Source organism: Hippocampus guttulatus, chromosome 6 (genome assembly GCF_054856545.1).
Source record: "Hippocampus guttulatus isolate MCC_2025c chromosome 6, RoL_Hgut_1.0, whole genome shotgun sequence".
Classification (NCBI taxonomy): domain Eukaryota; kingdom Metazoa; phylum Chordata; class Actinopteri; order Syngnathiformes; family Syngnathidae; genus Hippocampus; species Hippocampus guttulatus.
This window is the reverse complement of record NC_141266.1, coordinates 18,650,600-18,668,702: the sequence shown is the minus strand read 5'-3', so window position 1 is coordinate 18,668,702 and position 18,103 is coordinate 18,650,600. Positions and strand designations below refer to the sequence as shown.

Sequence of the window (18,103 nt, the reverse complement as noted above, 5' to 3'; positions counted from 1 at the left end):
TTTTAAAATGAAGTTAATAGTAGGGTAAATAATTTACTTCTGAAAGAAAGTCATCAGTAAAATAATCGTTACTTTTTGGACTCCCGATTGGCTGCCGTCACACACATTTCTGCCGCATCTGATTGATAGCCGCTCAACTTTAATATCACAATTTTTAATCATATTTTAATCATTTTAACCCATCCCGACATATATTATTGCCCTTTGTAAGTTAACCGACAGGGTGGGGAGTTGTGGCGTGCTGGCGTAGAAGCTCCACTGCAAATTTTATTAATATTTTTGTTGTTGTCCGTCTGAGCAAATGCGGTCCCAAATAGCCCGCGGACCGGTGATTGGAGACCCCAAATTTAAAAGGTGGATTACAATGAAGTCAAGATGACATTCACAGGGTAGATCTCATCTGTGCCTTTACGCTGAATTCCCATTGGGAAATTGATCCCATTTCTGACCCCTGATCCGACCCCCCCAAAAAATTTTTGAATTGTCTGACTGGAGTGATGTAAATCCAGTCTTTGATGGTAACGCAAGAGTGGCCCCTGCAGTTAGTTAATCTCTTCAGTCAGCGCTATCCCACTAAAAGCTGAGCGTGGTCGTCCGGGAGCTTCATTGTTTGAGAAGATCCTTTTCGGAGTCCTTGAGTGAACCAACTCAAACGTGCCATCCGGGCGACCTGCTGGATTAACTCCTCCGCAGCTCGCTAATATGGCAGCGATGAAACGGCAGAATTTTTATTGGGACACTTTTTTTGTGGGACACATTTACAAGAGAGCTACTTTGTGAGGAAGCCCAGAAAACTTTGCAGCCAGGCCCAGGCCTCGTGACAGCCACCCTGGTGGGAAGGAAGACATTTCTGCTTTCAAGTACTTGGCTTGAAATCGCACAGTAGCACCAAGTAGTACAAGGGAATAAAATCTCTCATCTAGATCCAATCTGAATTGGGCTCTTTGCAATAAAATGACATTTTATTTGTATTTTGCTCAGCCATGATTGGACCTCAGTTAGATTCTAATGAATACTTAACACAGTTTTGTTTGTATAATAGTGTCATTGATTTCACCTAATTCGACTGGGGCTGAGCAAACTTTCTCGGTTCAATTGGATTTTTATTTTTTTTTAATCATATGCGATTCTCAAAGAGGAAAACAAAAACATTGTTAAAATGTATAAAAAAATTGATTTAAATATATTGTGGCTTATTTTGTTTACCAAAAAATGTACAGTTATTTCATTAGACAAATATAAATATAACGCATGGAATATTTTTTGAGTGATAAAACAAGCATTTTAATAATGATAATTAGTATGATTGATTATGTTTCCAGCGACTAAAGGGATTTAATTACTTTTATTAACTCACTTTTTGAGATGCTTTAATTATTATTCCAGTAACTAATAACCTTTCGTCTCTTCTTTTTTTGTGCCGTTTTCCCACACAAGCCTCGTTTTATTTTTTTTCTTCATGACAAAATGCAATTGAGAGTTGCACAACATACTCTTGTCATGACAATAGCAAATGCTTTTTCACAGTATTTTTTTCTAAGTCGAGGCAAAGTTGAATAGCTGAATAGTCAACAACAAGGAAAAATCAAATAATGTTTGCCGAGGAGCCGCAAGAGGAACAAATTGCTTGTTTCATGCTGATACTTGATCCATGCAGAAGAAAAGATGAGAGACGTCTGACTGGAGCAAAGATTGATTTTTAAATCAAGTCCAACTTAAGTGTGATAAATCATTCTGTCCTGAAAAAAATAAATAAAAATCCATTCTGGTTTGCTCCTCCGATGTCTCACGCCGTGTACAGGTAAACATGTTTGTCTGGCAAACGCCAACTTTCCTATACAAACGCTCACTTTTTGAAAATGTTGACGTGACATGGATTTTGGCCTGAGCCACGAACTGTTGGCGTTTTTGGGAAGGAGGCTTTCATAGCCATCATTCCAGTAACTATGGACCTTTTGTGGGGCTTTTATTATTTGATTCCCCTCCTGTAAGCAAACAGCTTTTAGACAGCAACGACACGTATTTCCCCCAAGCTAGAATAAATACGACCGACCCATGTGGATCAACGCTGGTACCCTCGGCTGTGAATCTCGCGTTGGCGGCCATTTTGGTTGAAATTTAGTGTCCGTTTCCAATTCAATTCTGGCATTGCAGCTGCAACAATGGCACTTCCATCATCAATCAAAAGTCAATAAAAATGTAAGTGTCGGGTTATTTATGGGGACCACCGACTGCCATCATCTCTGGCGTAATGCTCGTAAAGAACATGTCATCCACATAAATCCCGATGCTCCACTGGAGCTATTTTCCCCTCCTCCCGCTGTTTAGCTGTGACCGCCGCCAAGGTCAGAGCAAGCAGTTCACTGCCTGGCGGGTCTTTTCACCTTCCTCAACTACTTACAGATGACCCCTGCAAAGAAGACCCGGATCATACTATTAGGAGACAGTTGGAGTTACATAGGGGGAGGGGAAATTTCCCCGCGAAGTTTGACTAAATTTCCAGTAAATTTCTGTGGGAGGTTCAAGAATTCGGGAAATGTTCCAAATCGGAAATGTAGTCCGAATTTATGCGATGAATTGGTAATCAAGAGCAACTTGATAAAATGGATAAATGTAGTTAGCACGTCGGCTTCACAGTGCAGAGGTACCGGGTTCGATTCCAGCTCCGGCCTCCCTGTGTGGAGTTTGCATGTTCTCCCCGGGCCTGCGTGGGTTTTCTCCGGGTGCTCCGGTTTCCTCCCACAATCCAAAAACATGCATGTCAGGCTGATTGGACGCTCTAAATTGTCCCTAGGTGTGAGTGTGGCCGTGGATGGTTGTTCGTCTCTGTGTGCCCTGCGATTGGCTGGCAACTGATTCAGGGTGTCCCCCGCCTACTGCCCGGAGATGGCTGGGATAGGCTCCAGCACCCCCCGCGAACCTAGTGAGGATCAAGCGGTTCGGAAAATGGATGGATGGATGGATGTAAACATTTAGTTTCTTCAGCCTTGCAAAAACAAATAGCTCTCTTTGCTCATATGCGAGGGCATTAAGTGTCTTAATTGCTCTATTTTTTTTTTCCTCACTCCAGTTGTGGATATCTGAAGCTGGGTTGAATCTTGCTTTATGCCTCACAACACAACAAGAGGGGTGGGCAAATTTTGGGCGAGGGGCCACAAAGGTGTCAGGAAAGGCATACTAGAACAGCTGAACTTTATTTTAATGGGAGGCACTTTAAATGGAGGCGGGCATGTGCTCTTGAAGAGATGTATTTATTTCACTTGAGTTGTAATAATAATAATAATAATAATGCATTTTATTTAAAAGCGCCTTTCATGCCACCCAAGGACACTGTACAGACAATAAGAAAATACAATGTAAAAATTAGTAAACGAGATATTATATAAAAACAGGACATAAAATCATAAAAACATAGGAAATGGAAGAGCTATGTGTTGTAGGCAATCCTGAACAGGTGTGTTTTTAGACGGGACTTGAAAGTGGAAAGAGGTGTGCAGTTTTGGAGGTCCGGAGGTAGGTTGTTCCACAGCTTTGGAGCAGCGTGACTGAAGGCTCTGGCTCCCATGGTGCTCAGTCGGGCAGGGGGCACTGACAGGCGGAGGGAGGACGAGGATCTGAGGGAGCGAGAGGGGATATGCACCTGGAGAAGGTCGGATAGGTAAGGAGGGGCCAGGTTGTGGATGGCCATATATGTATATAGAAGCAGTTTGTAATTGATGCGTTGGGTAGTTCTTGTTAATAACAAAAAAATATATATTTTAAATAAAATTTCTCTGTCTTATCTTCTTTGGCTCAGAAAGATTTGGAATTTCAACAAGGGTGTGTCGACTTATAAATATCTGTATGATGTATTCATTTATTTTTCAGAGCTGACGACGTATTTTGCACAGTTTTTAATTATTTTTACCTCATCTTAATCAACCCAACTTGATAATCCCACTCATGTTTCCCATGTTGTACACTCCATGTCATGTAGGAAATGTCTGCTTTTTTCCTCTATTTTATTCTGCCTGCTGTGTCATTTGTTTTTTTTCCATCCTGATTTGATTTCCTTTCCTACGCCAGAAGCAATATCTCCAACACAGATTGGAGTTTTGGTTAAACAAACACAGCTGCACGCTCAGTGGAAATCATCATATTGCCTGGTTAAAACTCAACAAAGTAAATAAATCAGAGCTTTTTTTTCGCACCTTTTTGTGTGTGCAGAGCATCAGAAAGTGTGAAGTAATGAGAAAACGAAGGCTGAAAATCTAGCATAAAAAAAAAAAAGGAGTCATTTTATGACACATTCACGTAAAGGACTGATGTGGTTTTCGAGACACTTCAACACTTTTAATATCCCTTTTTGTCAACTGAATCACATTTTTGAAGGCTTCAATTATATGTGCACTTAGGGTGCGCTAAAGCAACCATTGCAGCAGACTATTTGGAGCAAAGATGCACTTTTAGGGGCAGAGTCATGGCTCGCCAGCTAACTGCGCGTCGCAAATGTGCCAGACCATTGATGCAAATGAACACGGGGGTTTGCCAAAAGGTCAATTCGTCAATCGTGAATCTACACAGCACCACGGATCATCTCGTTCACTTCGGCGTGCCTCCGTCGAGACGCCTCTTTCATTTTGCCATTCTGGGATTATGAATCATGCAATGCGTGGTACAAGTCTTTCCTGCCTGGTGGACATACAGGAGGCCTGCTCAGCCCTCACCTGACAAATAGGAGCTGACAACACCGTGCCTTGTTCATTTGTCACTCCCCCATGCCCATTTGCATACAGATTGCAAGGCCTCATGGGAAGACGCGCATCTGTGACACTCTCAGTCGGAACAAGGCATGCAGAATCAATGTACATTATTTACATCGTGTTTAATGTCCTAAATGCCTCTAATGAATTATATTTACATAAAATGTATGTACAGCTAATGGATCATATTTACATCTTATTTAATGTTCCATACACCACCAATGCAACATATTTTCACGAAATGTAAAGTTGGTACCCCTAATGGCATGTCACTGGTTCTTGCGATAAGCAAGTCCTCGAGAGTGGGTAGCACAGTACCAATGAAGTCCTAATTGTACATTGGAGTCAGATTTTATCCTTTTTTTTTGTAGTGGGCCCCAAACCAGACTGTGATGGAGGAACACAGGACTGACTCGATGACAGCACCTGTGGCAGGCAGTGCTTCCTCAGCAGCTTTCAGGAAGTACATCCTCTGCTGGTCCTTTTTCAGAATGGAGTTAATGTTGGCCTCCGACTTCAAGTCCTGACACGCAGCAGTTGAATAATGTGAGGGGCAGTGTGGCGAAGAATGTTCCCCAAGTCCACGATCATCTCGACAGTCTTGAGCGTGTTCAGAGCGCCAGCTGCTCCAATTCTTGTCGGATGACTGTGTTGTCGTCTGTGAACTTTCGAAGTTTGATGGGTGCGCCGAGGTGCAGTCGTTGGTGTATTTTATGTCTGTGCACCTCTAATGTACCACATATGCATAATATTTGATGTGCATACTGTACCTCTGATGTCCCTTATTTGCACCATACTTAATGACTACGCACCTCAAATGTACCATATTTACATTGTATTTATTGTACCATATGTACACTGTAATCGCTTCCCATGAGCGTAAGGAGAGCCACAGTCATTGACACAGTTTCAACTGTTGTGTGAAAGGGACAAGTCAAACAGAAATAAAAATTGAAAGCACTGTCAAGGAGCCATAACTCATGCCCAGACTGCTCATATGCAGACTAAGCGAGGTCAACTCCTGGCATCACTGACTAGGCCACGCCCCTTAGAGGCACACATACATCACACTAACACTACAGTAATTAAACTTTATAAAACCAGTTTATTGGGATATATACTGTTAGGTTTTCATACAACAAGGCATTTTTTTCCTCTTTTTTAAGTTATTTTCGAGCATCTGGAAAGGATTTAGGGCATTTCGGTTCATTTCAATGGGGAAATTTGATTTTAGTTTGAGTTGCAAGCTTGGATAAGGAACATAATTAATTCTTGAGTCAAGATTAGACTGTATTATTTGAGCTATTTCTTGGTTAAACATCAAATGTATCCAAACAGGAACCGCATTCATTTTGAGGTGAAAGGTAAAATGAAAAAAAGTCACCTGGCACCACTCCGAAGAAGTCGTACTCCACAATCCATTAGCAGACCTCCACAATTCCATCTTGTTCCCCCGCGAGACCTCATCACCGTCATCTTGCTGGCGATGGAAATACTTTGGAGCGGGATGCCTCATTTGTCTGGAATATTGTACTGTCTGACAAGGACAAAAAAAATAATAATATAAAAAGCTTCATAGGTATCAAAATGATAAAAATAGAAGTACCAATTCAACTCCTTATCCATCCATGTATGTGACTTACTGTAAATGCCTCGTTTTGTTTTCTTACACTCAACGCTAGCTAGCATTGGCGTGACTTTTATGCTACCCAAACAATGAGTTACTATAGTTTTGCTAACATTGTGAATTGACTGTACACTAGATTAGTCAATGGTAGCAACTGAAAAACATACTTGTATATGTGTATTTGACTTGAATTTCTCGTTCACTTAATTCCACCAATACACCAAAAAAGGCCAAGGCCAAAAAACACTGAAGCCATCTTTCCCCACTGAAATAATGGTCATGTCTTTAATATGTATTATGAGGTGTTCTTTTTGTATCATCAAAAGAGCAGTCTACAGAGCAATAAAAATATTATTTTTTTTAAAAAGAGTAATAACATAACAAAATTGAACATATATATTTAAACTGTTAGGTGCATCCTGATTTCATACTTTAACACAGTAAGTACATTGGCATTGTGCTGCTCCTTCTAGTGTGTGGGCCTTGGCCACCAGTATAATACAGACGATAGTCATTTACCACATAGGATAAAGAATAAATGCGCATGAGAAGTATTGTCATACTGTGGCTCTAACGTATAATTGCCTGTCTCATCTTTAAACGTTTTCAGAAAACTGAAAAAAAAGGAGACACAAAGTCTTCAAACAAGATCAGTCCATTTGGATCGATTCAACCTTTACTGATTACGATGACCTGGATAACTGAGAATCTCAATAGACAAACATTAAAATAAAAAAATTGGGGCAATTATGTTATTAGGATAATGATATTGTGTCTGTCTACATGCCTTGCTGCATGTTTTGTGTTCTAAAATAAGTTGCTTAAAGGGCATTAACTACCACAACATTCATGCTAGACTTAGCCAAGCTTTGGTGTTTTGGGTTGTGTGTTAACATGAAGCTAATGGACTCTTGTAACTTTTGTGGTTTGGTCAAACACTCAACATGAGAAACCGCTCAAAGCCTCTTCATTGAATAATTGCCACCACCTAGTACGCGGCAACAGCTCATAACTTAAAAACCCTGACAGCAGTTTGAGCTGGAGTGATGACAGATGAAATAAAACAGAGGTTATGAGGTGTTTGTGAGAGAATAGTGCTGAAGTGACAGCACACGAGGTGGATGAAGCTGTCCTGTCATGTTTTGTCTTTTCTACGCTTGTCTTTGAAGAGCTGGAGATTGTCTTTGGGCAGTGTGGCGGAAATCACACTGAGCTTATTCAGCTTTGACGACATCGGCATCAGACCTGAGCAGGCGCCTGTGAAACCATCCAACAATCACATACCCTCGGGGCCAACGTCCATTCAGGCACGAGATTCCGGGGCAAGCATGCACAGTTCAACACTTGTTTCCAGTCTTTCTCAACTCAACTCAACTGTATTTATAGAGCACTTTCAAACAGCCATCACTGCACACAAAGTGCTGTACATGTCTTTGGACAAAGATGGTGATTGGGTGGCGAGTGCATGACTAATGTATCCGCTGCGACGCATCTGAATGTCCGGAAAAGCGCGATACACTTTGTAAATGTCAGGTATTATTAGCAGGGGTAGTAATGATCAGCTTCTGTGCTTCGGATGAACCTGGTGTAAAGCTCTGAACCTCGCGATCGGTTATGCCCTTCGCTGCAGTCTGCCAGCAACTTAGTGGGGGAGTTGGGGGATACAAGTGGGGGATAAATGTAATTTCCTGTCAACTACTATGAACCCAGCATGACTCCAGTTTAGCACATTCCAGCCACTTAACTCCAGCACGGACACTCAGTGGGACAAGCACTCAACACCATGGCCTGATTAGCTTAAACACTGAAGCTATGAGGTGTGATGTGTATCCGGCAAGATGTAAGACACAGTTTCCTATAAAAATATGTCAACTGAAATTCAATATGGGACTGCCCGAACGAATTTAACAGCTAAAATGTCAAAGCCTCCCCTCGGGAGTGCTATGATGTGCCAACCACTTCAATCAACAATGGAGAAAACTCAACATGGTGGAACCCAAATTTCTTTTTACAATACCCTTTTTTTTTTTTAACTGAAATCCATCAAGATTTCCAAAGTTAGCTTTGTTTTCATTCAATTTCATTGTCTATTTTTTGCTACACTCTCTTTATATACATTCATATACAGTAAAGTCATTGTCTTAACACTTCAGGCTTCTGGTTAGCTAAAACGGCTGTTATTTGGCTTAACGATTTTTTTTTTTTTGCATCGATAGGCTTAAGTGTGAATCATCTTTCTGCCTTACCTACTTTGTGTATTGGTATTAAAAATATTTTTAGTTTTGCCCCTCCCATAGGTTTTAAACACATTTACACTGATTAAAATGTACATTTCAATTAGTATTCCTTTGCACTTGTTCTCACGCCTTTTGCGGACGGGAGACAGATAGGATGCAGGTGTACACTAACACAAAAAATATTAACCCTTTCATGCACTTTGTAACTTGATAACAGAGGCTGTCCACTGTAGTAACTGCTGTCCCTGAAAAGGTTAATATCATGCACACAAACCCAACAAAAAATCTCTCTCCTTTTCCGCCCTCTGGTTAACCGGCCACTGGTGGGGCACTCCTGACATACCAAGACCAAGTACAGTAATTCTTAACCTTCAAAAAGGGCTCCTTGAAAAAATAGAGCAACAGCACATACAAACAGAGCAACCAAAAGTACTGACAGGCAGATATTCCTCTCTGGGGACAACAGCTATAACAAGAGATTTATTGGAGACCTTCTCTGCCTCTTCTTCTAGCTGTTAACTATACCACGTTACGACGCAATGTTCTCAATTCAGACTTGTGCGCATAATGTAAACCCATTAAAAAAAGCTCGCTAAAAATCCGCTACATAGAGCATGGCTCATGATGTCCTCTATATGATCACACCACAGCACAAAGACAAGAGTCAGTCCCTTTACAAGCTCCTCGGTGTAACAAGTGCCACCAGCGGAACATTCTGCTGCTCTTGTTCTTTTAAAAAAAATAAATCATCTTCCCATTTGGAGACGGTCGAGTCTCCCCACTCACCTCCAACCCGAGAAATAATGTGTAAAAGAACAAATCAATAGAGGAGAAATTATCCTTAGCGGATGATGGAACTGCGGGGATACGAGTGAAGCCGGAGTCATTTTGCTTGGTGTCGATAAAACTCACACTTGTGACTTGAATTTGATCAGTGAGGAATAGGAGAGAGCAAAATTGTGTGCTCTTTCATTTGGCATCCTGGCTTCCTCTTTAACCATCCTGCACTATGTCTTCTACCCGGAAAATTTGACGAATTGCATGCCCGCCATCAGTAATGAGTCATCCACAAATAGTGAATAAAGCTTCAAACCAAACTGTGACACAAAGTCAAGAAAAAAGTGGGCATGGAGGCAGTTTTGGGGGACAAAGAGAGAAGAAAAAAAAAAACAACAAAAACAAGCATCAGGAGTCACGAGTCAAGCTCTGACCCGATGGAGTTGACTTATTGGAGTTTGCCGTTTCACGGTGACTCATCAAATTTCACTCCCCTTTTGTTTCCACGTGCAATCCAAAAACTCAAAAAATTTCTCAATTTATCGTGGTCCATCTGTTTGGTGCACGTGGTTCAAATTTGGTCATAATTGGATGAAGCATTGAGGACATGTTCCAAGACAAAGCCATTAAAGGACCTCTGGAAATGGCCCAAAAGGACCCAAAATGGTTTGTTCAAACCAACATGGCAGACTTGGAGTCTTTTTAGGCATGGCTTCTTCAGCCTTTTTGGTGGGTCTACTCATAATAGAAATGCCTACCAAATTTCATGTAAAGCTCAACTTATTTTTTTTCACCCTCATTAAAAAATTGCCACTATTCTTTGCCCACAGGTTTTTTGCGACTCGACCCATACTGGACATGCCTACCAAATGTCAAGCTGCGAAATCAAAGCAGCTTTGTAGTTGGTTGCATTTGTAAAATTTTAATGCCGAGTCATCAAACATCGCAGCTTTGCTCGGTCACATGCACTGACAAAAACTCACTGAGTACACATGATTCACGTTTAGTAGCAACCAGACAACTTTTCTCTGCCAACTTTCAAAGCAAGGACTTCAAAGGACCTTTGGAAATTGATCAAATGACCTGAAATTGGCCATACCTGTCAAATGAGGTGCATATGAGGTTGCGGACCCAAGTGCAGCGAAGCAGGGAGGAAGGTCGGATTGCAATCCAAAAAATAGAAATTCAATCTTAAAAGAGCTAAAAGCAAAGTAAATAAGGCATACGCAATTCAAAGTAGACACATACAAAATCAACAAAGTCCAAAAAACAGATTCAAAGTTCCAAATAAACATTGGGACAAGACTCAACAGAACATGAGCTGGGAACAAGACAGCTGACAGAAAGCACAAACAATGAACTGAGCAGGGTTGAAAGAAAGCAGAGAACAAAATACAAGCCAACTGACGAGACAACGAGGAACACCTGGACAAGCCGCAAGTAGCTGAGAGAGCCGATCGGAAGACACAAGGGGCCCCCGGTTGATGAACACAAATGGAAACAAAAGACCTAATGAACGGGATAAGATCAAAATAGAAGACTTCCTGTGTCTTTTCCAGCATGACTTTTTCAGATTTTTTTTGCGTCGGCTCACAATGGACACATCTTCCAAATTTTCTAGTGTCCAGTAAAACTAGCTTTGAAGGCTGGATTTTGAAACAATTCCAAGGACCACTGAGAATGGCCGAAATTACCCTGAAATGGCAGAATGAATTTCAGCAGACCCCCCCCCTCGCCCCCCCGACATGACTTATTGAGACTGTTTTTGTGTGTCTTCTCATGATCACATGCCTATCCGATTTCACATTGCAAAGTAACACTGACTACAGGGGCTAAATTTTCCAGATAGCCCAAATCTGCTGCAAAGTAAAATGTCAAAGTTCTTGTGCTTTTTTTTTTCTTTTTTTTTTTTTGGTGGTTTCTTGAGATTTTTTTTTGTGTTTCTAATCATGATAGACATGTCTGTCGAATTAAAAACCGACATTGTGAGCTTTTAGTAGTTTGAACTTTGAACGATCCCTAAAAATCATTGTTTCAAATCAAATTGGTTGACTTTCTGTGTATTTTCATGGATGACTTCTCGAAAAAAAAAAGGTTGTGTTTACTCACAATGCACATGCAGAGCAAATTTTATATTGTCTAGTTAGTAAAATAATTGGCTTCAAATGCCAAATTTTGAAACAATTACAACTAAATAACCCCTGAGAATGGTCAAAATTGGCTACTTCAAATCAAAAGGGCAGACTTCCTGCACTTTCTTATCTTGGGGGTGGGGGGGGCACCCCCCACATGGCTTCTTGTTTACTCATTCTGACATGCCTATCAAATTGCATGTTGCCAAGTAAAACTGACTTCACAGGCTGAATTTTCCTGATTTCCAGCCTGATTATCTGCTTCAAACTGACATTGCAAACTTGCTGTGCTTTTATTTGGACATGGCTTCTTGAGATATTTTATAGGACTATTCATAATATATATACCTACCAAATTTCATGTTGCTTCAGTGAAACCATCTTTGTAGTCTCCATTTAAACCAAAAAAGAATTCTGCTACCAAACAAAAACCATGACTTGAATGCACAGAAAAAATAAAAGGGCAAAATCCCACTGTGCATTACGTTTTGGGCATCCATCCCTATAAAAACTTGCATTCTGAGTTCATAACAATGTAATGTGATGTGTTTATAAGACATGCGGACATTTCATTTATATTTCAAAACCCGCCGTGGAGGATTGGGAATGTAGAGTTGCAACACAACACAAAACATTGGAACGCCACAGGAATAACATTACATTTTAGTCCCTTCCTGCTCCAGACTTTTATTGTCTGTGTTATCTGAGCCTTGCTTATCTCTTCTCCAATAATCTGAGCGTGAAGGTGAACAGATGATAAACGCGGTCTTTCATGCTGCTTTTTGCACAACAAGTTGTGCAAAAAAACAGTGAGTGTTAACGATGATATCAATTTATCAAGTGTAAGTAACCTCCCCCCTCATGAGAAGGAAGGGTGCGGGAGTCATTCGCAAAGGTTGGAATGTCCACATATCAAATCCAACTGTCAAATCAATTTTCCCCCTTGAAATGATTTGAAATGCCATCATTTCATTCCAGACAAACGTAAAACACCGCGACTGATTCTGTTCAATTTTTTCAATCAAGAAAACTAACTCTACACTGTTTAAAAAGCATACCGTATTTTCCAGACTATAAATCGCAGGGGTTTTTTTCATTGTTTGGGCGGGGGTGCGATTTATGTATGTCACACATGACTGTACATGTATATCATTTCACGTTATTTTTACATTATAACTGATAAAAACAGTTGACAATAACTCTGACGTAAGTGACGTAGAAGAGGAAGTGATGCAACTTCTACCTCCGGAGTTTGCAGAGATCACCGTGGAAGAAAATTTCATTGGATTTACTGATTTGGAGTGAAACTGATGTATTCTTAGCATGCTATAATTATCTGAATAACTCTTAATACGTTATGTGAACATACCAGGCACGTCCTCAGTTTGTTGTTTGTGCGTCATGTAACATATCGTACGTATTCAGCCTGTTGTTCTCGATTTTATTTTGATTTGCCTTTCAAGATGACATGTCTGGTCTTGGTGTTAGATTTTCTCAAAAAGATTTCCCCCCAAAATGCGACTTTGACGAATACAGTATTTGGTTTTGTTTCTTCTTTATTATGCATTTTATGGCAGGTGTGACCTATACTCAGAAGCGACTTATAGTCCGGAAAATATGCTAATAACTCATAATACAATGCAAGGTAACAAAATAAACATTTGTTTTTCATGTAATTTGTCTCTTGGTCAAATTGTTGTTTGTCTCTGTGTGCCCTGCGATTGGCTGGGAACCGGTTCAGGATGTCCCCAGCCCACTGCCCGAAGACAGCTGGGATAGGCTCCAGCATGGCCCACGACCTTTGTGAGGATAAAGTGGATCGGAAAATGGATGGATGGATGGAATTTAATTATATTTGGTATTTTGCTGCTGTGTACGCTGACCAGAAACCTTTCATTTTCTATGCTGTTGGGTACATTTGACGAAAGGATATTTGTGAACGTGCTCACTAATAAGAATATATTACAATACATGGTGTGTAATGTGAAAAATACATCAAGTATTCACGGCCGGAACACATTCGGGATGCAACAACACAACTGCATCTTTATCTCCCCAACCAGATAGTTAATGTAAATTAATAACATCCTGCAAGGAAGATACGAATATACCTGATGATGATGATGATGATAATAATGATGATGATGATGATAATGACCCGAACCAAACGCGGCCACTGAGGCACGGACTTCATCTCTGCCGGGTGGCTTTATTGGCCATTTAAAGACTTCTACCGTGGGCTTGATCTTGCGGCTGCGCTCCTGGAGACAGATCAGATAATTAGATATTGATAGAAGAACAGGAATTAATGACAACCCGGCCGGCAACATTATCCGCTCGGGCCTGACCGGGCCTGAATGGGTCTGACTGGACCCGTGGGTCAGCGCCATGCCACCGCCGGTCGTTTATCAAGCTCGCTGACCCGAATCCGCTGTAATGGGTTGGAAACTAGCACGGCAAGAATGAGCTCACTTGTTTTTGTCTTCTTAGTTGCTCTCTTTGTAACATACAGTACACCACTAGAACACAGTCAAAGTACACACACCCCAGTGCAAATGCCAGGTTTGTGTGACATGAAAAAAAGTGTGACTACCAAGTCACGTGATCCGTAATCTGCACAATTTAACTAATATTGCAAAAAATGTTTTTGAGAGGGGAAGTCAAAATGAGGAAAAATGAGATCATGTGGTTGTACAAATGTGCACACCCTATTTTAACCGGGGAAGAGGCTGCGCTCGGAATTAACCAGTCACATTTAACCTGATGACAAACGGGGCGTCAGCACACACCTGCCACCACTTAAAGTGCTTCTAATTAACCCCCAAATTCTGCAGTTCTTTTCCTGGCAAGTTTTTGCATTCTAGCAGAATTATGTCGGTTTTTATGCTAAGAGTGGCTGTGATTTGGAACTGTTCTTAATTTCTTCCACCGTGACTAAAGCCTCACGGTTCTCCAAGTAAGAGTCAAAGTGTGCCTGCTTCAAGCTACTCGCTTGTCTCCTCCAGTTAAATACTGAAATACTGACACATAAAAACAAACTCCAATTAAAACATTGTATAGTTTAAACACCAAACCTTGCATTCAAGCCATATTATCAAAACGAGCGATTTGCAAAATGTGGTGAAAGAATCACAGAATAAAATGTTTGAAAACTGTGCATGGTTACAGTACGGTGGAGGTGTTTTAAACTTTTCAACAGTGCATGTGATTATTAAAAAAATATGTTTATAACTTTTTTTTGTCCAAAGCATTTTAATTATGTCATTATTTGCATGCATTTTTAGACATATTTAAATCCAGTATTGATGTGCAAACTGTATCAATAACAGTAGCGTAACAGAATAAGAAGGGGCAGAGAAGGACCCCAATCATCATTGCTCCAACCTAGGAGATATCCACGAGTATTGTTTTCAACTCTGTTTGTAGATGTTGCTGCTCTGTGTGGGTTAAAATAATAGTTGACAGTTTAGAGTGACTGTAACATTTATGCTAATTTCCACGAGCCCCGCGATGATGTTTCAGATTATATTTTAGCATTAAGATATCAGATTTTGGTAGGACGAAATGGTTTGGTTGAACATTTTAGTGTTTAAAAAAAAAGATCACGAATGCCTAAAAAAAAAGAAAAATCTCTTTTGTTTTCTGTGTCAGGTTTTTCAGTCAGGTCCTGCTGGGAGTGTCGACCAAACAGCTTGAAGCATGCATTTGACCTCTTATTTGAAGAACTATGCAAGCGAAAGTCTTTTTTTTTAAGTTATTTTATATGACTGGCTCCTCTTCGATAGCGATAAAGTAAGTACAGACACAAAGGAATATTTCAAAAGTGTTTTGGCGGGGTTTTCTTAATGCATTTTTGCTTTTGTAGATTTTTACCTATTAACATGGGCTCACTGTACTCTTTAAAGAAAAACAAGCTACAAGATGATGGATGCGTGATAATCCAGCCTTGGGGAGCCGCCCTGTGTGTTCAAGAATGTGCCGCGTATATATTTTGGGATTTTAACTCCTGGAATTCCCGCCAAGGGGCTCAGGCCGCAGCTGATTTGTCATCCTTCTCACGTCTCTTTCCAAAACGTGGACCTTCCCCCATCATACTACTCATCCTCATCATCATTTTCTTGTAATTAATAACAGCTTGCTTCAGCGTTTCTCATTTGTTTTCTTTTTTCCTTCCTGACCGTCCAGATGTGTGCGCGTACGTTCCATGTCCATTTGTCAGACCGTTTGTTTTTCCAGGTTGGACTTGACGTGGCGGACCGGGATCGGCAGCTCCTCGTCCTTCTCGTTAGTTGGCTAATTATTATTGGGCGGTTTGGGGGGGGAATGAGGGAGGATAGTATTTGCTTATCTGCTCCTCGTTAATAAGGTTTTCACCAAGCGGTTGGAATGAATACGAGAGCGGACGCAGCCCGAGGGACACAATGTGAGCTCCAACAGCAAAACGCAATATTGAGTCCCATCAAGCAGTGAATGGATTTGAACGGCTTTTAGAGCTGCTGTCATGAATAGATTCTCTGAGGGCTCCCCCTCTCTATATTCCGACTGCTTTAATCTAATCTAAAAACATGCCAGACTTCCCATAATACTACGCTAACACTCACTTTCCGGCTGCTGCGGCAGCCGAGTTTGCCCAAAACGTAATTCACGGTTGGGATTTTGCCCTTTTATTTTTTTCTGTGTATTCAAGTCATGTTAAGTTTTCTCACAGTCTATCGTAGGCATTCGTGACGGGTCGTGGGGGGGGGGGCTGCTGAGTCCTGGAGGCTCATCGGCGTCCTATGGTTCGGCGTGCAGTTTAACACGGATGCCAGTGCGTTCCCTGCCAGCTCGTCACTTTCTGTCCAGGCACGTTTGTTGTGAAGCAACTTTTTTTTCATGGGGTTTTTTAGGCGGTACAGGAAACCCCCGCATATTCTGAAGTCAAACAAAACATCAGGTGGGCGAGCAAACCAAATGTCCTTTGAAAATTCTTGTCTTTGATCTGGAGGAAAGATGAAACAAGGAGCAGTCAATCACAGTTTTATGACAGCTCTTTTCAACAGGATGGAAACGCAGACGCTGGCCTTGGCTGTATTTTTTTTTTTTGAGTCACTTTGAATATCTAAAAAGTAAAAATATGATGTTTGAATCGAATGCAGCGTTTTCCACATCCTTCCTCTCTACTCCTGATTTGACGGTCAAATAAATTTTTATTCAAACGCTGCCTGGTGCGGAATGTACAAGCATTTACATAACTACGAGGACAACTATAGGGGTGTTCACACGGCAAGATTTGGTCCGGTGCTACACCGGGGCTGCCCCAGTAGAGCGTTCACACGTGCAAATTAGCTCCGGCGTAGCCCCGGAAAAAGGCTTACACCGGACCAAATTTGATCCACCTCAGGGAGGTGGTTTAAAAATTTGCTCCGGAGCAAATGCTCGTTTGCAAAGCAGCACCGATGTAAATTTGCACGTGTGAACGCAACTGGGTTAAATTAGCTCCAGAGCAAATGCTTGTGAAAAGTTTACGTACGGCGAAAATGTGTTGCTTTCGTGCTCTGTCGGACTTCCTTCATGTGTTTGTTTAATAATGACACAAGACTTGGCTGGTAACATCTTTCCTTTTGTAGGAGACTGGACTGTCTCGGAGTTGTTAGTGTAGTTTGTTCCTTTGTTGTGTGTTCACAACCCCCTGCCCCCCATATAATTTATTTAGTGATTTCCTCTCTTGATTTTCTGTTTGGCGCATGATGTGTTTGCTTTTCTGAGTGTCATTGAAGTCATCGTTGATTTACGTTTTCGGGGGCGGTCACTCTCGAGCAGAAGGCACGGAGACCGAGAAGGAGAAGGACGTGCCTGTCCAGTAGTCGCTTGAGTTGTGTATACGTTTTAAAAAGAACCAACACGACAGCTCATTTGTTTTCTGTCGTTTTGCTCCGCTGCAGAAACTGCCGTGTGAACGCAAGTGGGGCTGCACCGACGCTGTGCCGTTGCAGACACGCTCAGCGGCTTTGTACGTGTGAACGCTCCACACAATTTGCTGCGGTGCAAAATATATCGCAACAAAATACATCGGTGCAGCGCCGGAGCAAATGTGTGCCGTGTGAACACCCCTTAACAGGAAGCAGCAATGACACGCATACATACGCACATACATACATACACATAAACATCCCGTACATAAAGCCATTTCTTCATCCATCAATACATCCCAACCCCATCCATCCATCAACCAATCCTTCCATCATCCATTCATCCCTGTATCATCGCTTTACCCATCCATTCATCCGTACATCATGCATTTATCCATCCATCAATACATTCTTGCATAGCCCATTTCGTCCACATCCATCTGCCCTAACCTCATCCATCCATCCATTCCATCATCAATCTCCTCACCAATATATCCGCATCCATCCCTCCTTCCATTCATCCGTTCATCCATCCCTCCACCCATCCATCCTTCAGTCATTCCCTTTCCTGAATCAATCCGTCCATCCTTTTACCCATCCATCATCCACCCACCAATTTATCCCTCCCTGCATCTGTCATTTATTCTAACCTCATCCATCCATCAGTACTCCTATCGCCATCCTCCAACCACCAATT

At 41.4% G+C, this 18,103-nt stretch overlaps 1 protein-coding gene across 1 annotated transcript in view; it reads right to left on the bottom strand.

Moving 5' to 3' along the window:
- znf385d (zinc finger protein 385D) overlaps positions 1-18,103 on the bottom strand; it is a 102,311-nt gene that overhangs the window by 62,321 nt on the left and 21,887 nt on the right. Inside the window, exon 3 of the mRNA XM_086112903.1 lies at positions 6,127-6,279. The gene's annotated coding sequence lies outside the window, so the exon portion shown is untranslated. The remainder of the gene's footprint in view (positions 1-6,126; positions 6,280-18,103) is intronic.